The 6,307-nt window shown below is 32.7% G+C and overlaps 1 long non-coding RNA gene across 1 annotated transcript; it reads right to left on the reverse strand.

The window, feature by feature from the left end:
• Positions 1-872: 872 nt before the first annotated feature.
• LOC117691337 (uncharacterized) lies at positions 873-5,613 on the reverse strand. Its single transcript, XR_010710140.1, has 2 exons — positions 5,255-5,613; positions 873-2,333 (listed from the first exon to the last, which is right to left on the reverse strand). It is a non-coding gene; the product is annotated as an uncharacterized lncRNA (long non-coding RNA).
• Between the last annotated feature and the right edge of the window lie 694 nt (positions 5,614-6,307).

A 6,307-nucleotide genomic window follows, 5' to 3' on the forward strand; every position in this document is an offset into this window, starting at 1 on the left:
CCATTTCTGTTTCCTCAGCAATCATGAATAGGAGTAAAAATTGTGACCTGTACTGTTAACTTTTCATTGATCTATATACTTCATGCTGGAAAAAATATGTCAGATGTTGGATTTTTAAAAGATAAAAATCATTAAAAACATGGAATCATTGTTTCTAAAGAAAGGATTTTGTTTTGTCAACACATAGTAAGTGATAATGTATAGAGTCTTTTCGTAACCAGGAATTTCACTGGATCTTAAACCCTAAATAAACCCTAATTACGTTAATTGTACTTAATAAAGGATTTTTTGATTTAAGAAGTATTACCAGAAATCCTGGTACCTGTAAGCAAATATGTTTGTAAATTTCTTTAGTTCCACAAAATCAGGGGTCTACTTTAATCTCAATACTAATAACCGAAACATCTTTTAATTTCATTTTTTAGTATGGTATTTGATCATGTTTGTTTATTGAAATTTAATTAAAAGAACTACCAATTTTCATAAACAGTAAAGACTGAAACAGTCGTTTTTAACATAGTATTCAGGTTTTAAAAACGTATTAATCTCAAGACTCCTTGAATTTTATCCAAATGTAATTTGATCTTTCTTTTAATAGTTTATGAAGATCATTTTTAGGTAGTACTTCTGAGTTGTGTACATGTATAATTTATTCTCTATTGTTCAAACCTAAACAAAAAGCCCCAAAAGGAGCTGTTATGCACACTGATGACATCTTATATACTGACATAAGATTCAGATGGACAATGAATTATTTTCTTTTTTACAGCAACACCAATTGTTACAAATAACTGTTTCTATTAAGAAAGAGGATTTTCTATTCGTGTCCTCTTTTTTTCAGTGCAAAATGAAAAATGAACACAATGCAAAAACAGAAATGAACATGAATTTTATTCATTTTGGTCGTTGAACGCAACATAAATTGGTGAACCCACCATCTTTTTTACACAAAAGCACATTTTACAGTATCTTTAAACCTTCATATTCCACAATGACAGTCATAATATTGGTGATTCCACCAATTTCATTCATCGATTGTTTCACTTATGGAAAAACTTGGTGGGTCTACCAATAATAAGATAATGGCGTTTCTGTTATTAAAAACAGCATCAAATATATCAAATACACAGGACCCTGGTGATTCCACCAATTTTATTCATCGACTATCTCTCTTTCAAATAAACTTGGTGGGTCCACCAATAATAAGATATTGGCGATTCTATTATTTTGAAAAGCATAAAATATCTCATTCACACAGGACCCTGGTGGTTCCACTAAAAATCAATTGTGAATTTGTCTGTATACAGTTTTGTATTTTATTCAAAGAATTGGTGCACCCACCAACAAAGCAATGATAGAACATATGACAAAAACAAAAACTTTCGAATGCCTAAAAATATGCAATTTTGCAAACATTGTTTGGTGATTCCACCAATAGTCAAAGAGGTAAAATTTTCTAATATGTCAATAATATGTCAATACATAAATACCACACTGAACAAATTTTAGGAACTTGTCCAAATTGAAAAATGTTGTCGCTATTTCAATACTTGGTGGATCCACCAATATAAAATTGTGCGAAATGTGAAATGAAACTAGAGTTCCAAATTGGTGGACTCACCAAGAATTTTTAAAAGATTAAAAGCTGTTAATAAATCGCTGTGTTTAATAGAGCAGGTTTGGCAACCAAAAAAAGATGAAAATTTTAGCTTCTATACAAGACAAGAAAGTTGGTGAATCCACCAGATAGATCACATTAACATATTTTTAGTTTTCGCTGATGCAGACAAGTAAAATGAATTTACCTTGTTGGACTCACCAAAAACAAGCACTTTCACTTTAGATTTACATACTTGGTGGATCTACGATGTCTTATTAACCAAAATAGATTACATAGCTGGTGCATGCACACACAAAAAAAAATCTCTAAAAAACACTTTGTTTACCACTGTCAAATAAAAATATAGATTTGTCGGAGTCTACTCTTTCTGTGGGTCAAAATACGTTTTCCTTTTTAACGGGATTATCAATGTCAGAAAAGAATTATATTATAAAAGATAAAAGCAAAAATTATCATCACTAACTCCTAGGTGCAAATTATAAGGATTTCCACCGATGGTAGGTGTTGTAAATAAACTAGTCACCGTCACTATTCATCATTTCAATAATTCGTTGATTATTATCTCTTAGAAAATCACCGATACTACTCTCTGGTCATGTTTTAAAGAGTTCTCGAATTATCGACATACGCATAGTCAAGTGTGTCTTTCCTCCTCAAGCTTCTAGATGGAGGTGGTGCCACAGGGATTTTATGTGTAAACCAACACAGCGATCTGTAAAAAAAGTACAACACTAATTACGTTACTGGATAATTATGAAAATGGAAAGAAATTTTCAACTTTCTTTTTGATATGATAAATTTTCACAAAAATGATTTTACTTGATTTTGTCAGCTCAAGTACAGAGAAAATTAAAGAAAATATAATCTCATAAAGTCAGTGTAGAGGTCATGCGTTGAAGTTTAAAATAATCAACAAAATGTTGATATCATGAACAAAATTGCATAAAGAAAACTAGGTACTCAGTTTCAGTTTCGTATATAAATAATGAAAATAAATAATAATCAATATGTAATCAATAAATGATTTAAAAAGTGCTAGTCTCTCATGATTGTAAACAATATTTCCTAATTTGTTTGCTGGAAAGATAGTTTTACATACATGTATGTATTGTTTCATGAAGATGGTTATAGAATACGTATTTTAACTAAACAACCCCTCCAATTATCCAGGGGCCGGAGAGCAATTGTACCGGATTAAATGAAAATAAAAATGGTATTATGCTTCATATTTCACTTAATTTGCATTTCTTCTCATATCAACATTTCTAAAAACAGAATTCGGCTCTTCCTTAGCACATTGTATTGTATTGGATCATGACCAGGCGTCTCAGTCCGTACCCGCTTCACCCGAGTTTTATACGAAAAGCGAGAAAGAATTACGTAATAATGGCAGCTACCGAGTGCCTCTTGGACAAAAGAAAAAGCTTTCATTAAATACATACAAATATTCCGTTTGCCTCGTGGTTATTTTAACGTCAACAGACCTTGCAACCGACAAGGTAACTTGTCATCTAACGCCTGGCTATTCAAACAGAAACGAGAGTATATATGCTTTCTTTGATGATTCATACAGGTTATATGAAGGTAGCGATAATTGCAGAAAAATTTACTAAACCCGATAACGCGAATTCTGGCCACACCCTGCGATAAGAAACCCTACCCTGTGGTTGTTGAATTCATAATTTTGGACTTTATAGTCTTTCTTAAAATTCATTCAGTTTCAGTAGAGATAAAGAAGAAGAGTGTCAACCATTTTACGTGTAATTAACACTGCATGGCCATATTGGCCTACTGAGTGCATCAGGTGACAAAACAAAATCATATTTGCGCGTATGTTAATTTTAAATCTGTTAAAGAAAGTGGGCGTTTAAGATGTACATTCGGCGGGAATCTGGGCGCACACAAAGAATGAAAATTCCATCGATCAATTTTGCACATTTTCCGAATTAAAGCGGTTATTTGGTTTATGTTGGACGTGAAACGGGTAAAAAATGTTTGTAATGCAAAGGTTTCATCATAATATGGGTCTACATGTTAATATAGCAACGCGATTCAATTCATGCAAAATCCTACTTATTTATTGCTGTCTTTGAATAATTTTGTCGTCTATGGGTCTTCTCTTTTAGTAATAATAGTTATAGTTGTTTACGTGCTGAAAAGTTGCAATTCACGTGGCTTAATAGCTAAAGCTAATTTTTGAACTCATTAATCTTACTTTCACAAGGTCTGTGGATATGTTTGTACATGTACCATCGATATCTCAAGACAAGTTTTTATTTAAAATCCTCGTAATATCTCTAAAAACCGTTAACCGACCACTGAAAAAAGTAAGCTAAATTCACGTGCAGATCAAGCGTCGTCATTTATACGTGTGAACAAACTACAATACTTCACTTACATGTCAGTTATTTTGGCTAAGCGAACATAGTGGTTAAAATATAATGATTTAGTTTGATTGATTATTCCTGTCTTCTTTTTTTATTTTCCCATCTTTTCCCTGATTATTTTTGTTTCAAAGTATAGTAAATGAGAAAATAGTTTTAGGCATATTATATTTAAATTTCACTGCACTGAAACTATAGAAAAAATAGCTATGTATACTTACACTAGTGATTATATGAGCATATATTCTTTTTCAATGGAAATCCCTACATATTTTTTCCATTGGTCACCACTTTACATATGGTCAGTGAATTTAAATTGTACATAAATTTTATTTTTATAATTAAACTTCATATTCATTGAAACTTTTATCTCCTCTTTGATAACGTGTTGGATCCCGCAAGTGACATTCAGATGCTGAAATCATTCAATTATGTTTAAGGAAATTATCAAGGAGAGCATATCGCTGAATATATTTTTTGATATCATATATATCCAACCCAACCCATTTATTACGGCAGGCGAAGGGATAGATTAGTGCACCTTCTCGTTCGTTTCTCTTTGAAGAAAGGTGGTTTTGAGACATTATTATGTCATCTATATATAGGTCTAGTATTTATTTCGCGCGTGTTTTAAAAAAGACTTACATTTAGAACAAATAAAATCAAAAACACTTAATATTTTTAAAAAACCATTTTGACAGCAGTTACAGGCACGTATCATCGTTATTGAAAGTGTGTGGGGGCAAACTCATCCAAAAAATCTTGACAAGCAAAAAAAAGGAACTTTCAAAATCATAAAAATCCTAATCCGTGGGAAGGGGAAGGGGGGGGGGGGTCAGAACATAGCATACAAATGTATCTATAACTTCATATAACATCAACTTCCTTTCAATTAATTTTTTACATTCTCCCAAAAAGGGGGAGACAACTCCATTTTAATTTCCCTCTTTATATGTAGATTTAAAAAAATGTATACTACGCAAAAAAAGCAAAAAAGCAGGGAGGGGGGGGGGGTTGCTGCCACCCTCATCCCTACTCCACCCCCGATGCTACGTGCCTTAGCTACAAGGTACTTCTTTGAAGGCCAGGTCAATGATACAGATATAGCTGTTGAATTTGTAATGTTTACTTCCATAGCTTTAGCAATCGTCATAACTTCGCATTTTTTTCTGCAGTTAATTGTGGACACGGTTAAGTAACATATTCACAAACATTCCAAGTATTCATGTTGATGTAGTGTATAACTTACCATAACTAGGCAAACTTCATTTGTTGTCTTTATTTCTTTTTTTCTTTCTTCATTTATCCAACCATCGGCATCCATATATATAATTCTTTTCTTCTCTTTCACACACAATATCCAATATTTCGGTCATTATTCAAACAGATGAATCATTATATTTCGTGGTAATTCAAAATTCCGTTGTTGTTAATCCGTATGTCCTATTTTAGAATGTTGATCATTCGTACTGTAAACTGTTCTATGCATGCCCCATTCACCCAGCCTTCCATTGGTTGATGGTATAATGTTTCAGAGGAAGGCACAGCAGGAAGTCTTTATGCAACCGTTATTTGTTGACTTTGCCGTACATTTCAAATTCAAAATAAATAAAATACTATATCTAGCTACATGTGTACATTTAACTGTATTTATTTGTTGGATAGTGCTAAAAATAAGCGCAATATTTTTCAATTATGCGATCAATTGGTTCCTGTTTTACAAGTTTTTCCGACCCACTTTTATGAACCACGTTAGTCCATAATACATCATTCTATTCATAATGATAAACTACATGTAACTTTAAAGGGAAACTTGTTAATCTTAATTTAGGATTAAATCGTTACAAACAATTAATTGTCATAAATTTTCTAAACACTGTTCTCCTAGAATAAACAGAAATTTGATTAGATCAATACTCTCTCTCTCTCTCTCTCTCTCTCTCTCTCTCTCTTTTTTTTTTCTCTCTCTCTCTCTCTGCAAATTATCTATGCACTTTTTTTCTTTCTTTATCTCTCTCGCCAATCTTGCTGACTTTGACATGTGTCTATCTGGGAATTTTACGACATCCAAGAGCAGTGAAGAATTCTCTCTCTTTCTTTCTCTCTCTCTCTCTCTCTGGGGAGGGTTAACTATTACCATGACCTTACAAACAGACTCAGGGAAGCCGCCACTGTCTAATGTTGGCCGCCCCGAATACGACACCGAGTGCTGATTTTGAGGCGGAGAATTTCATCGGATAAAGTTCGATTTCTCTGCTTCACAGGCGGGTCCGATTTTTTAAAATAGTTTTCGCTTCGTTAA

The sequence above is a fragment of the Magallana gigas genome, chromosome 10 (assembly GCF_963853765.1).
Source record: "Magallana gigas chromosome 10, xbMagGiga1.1, whole genome shotgun sequence".
Classification (NCBI taxonomy): domain Eukaryota; kingdom Metazoa; phylum Mollusca; class Bivalvia; order Ostreida; family Ostreidae; genus Magallana; species Magallana gigas.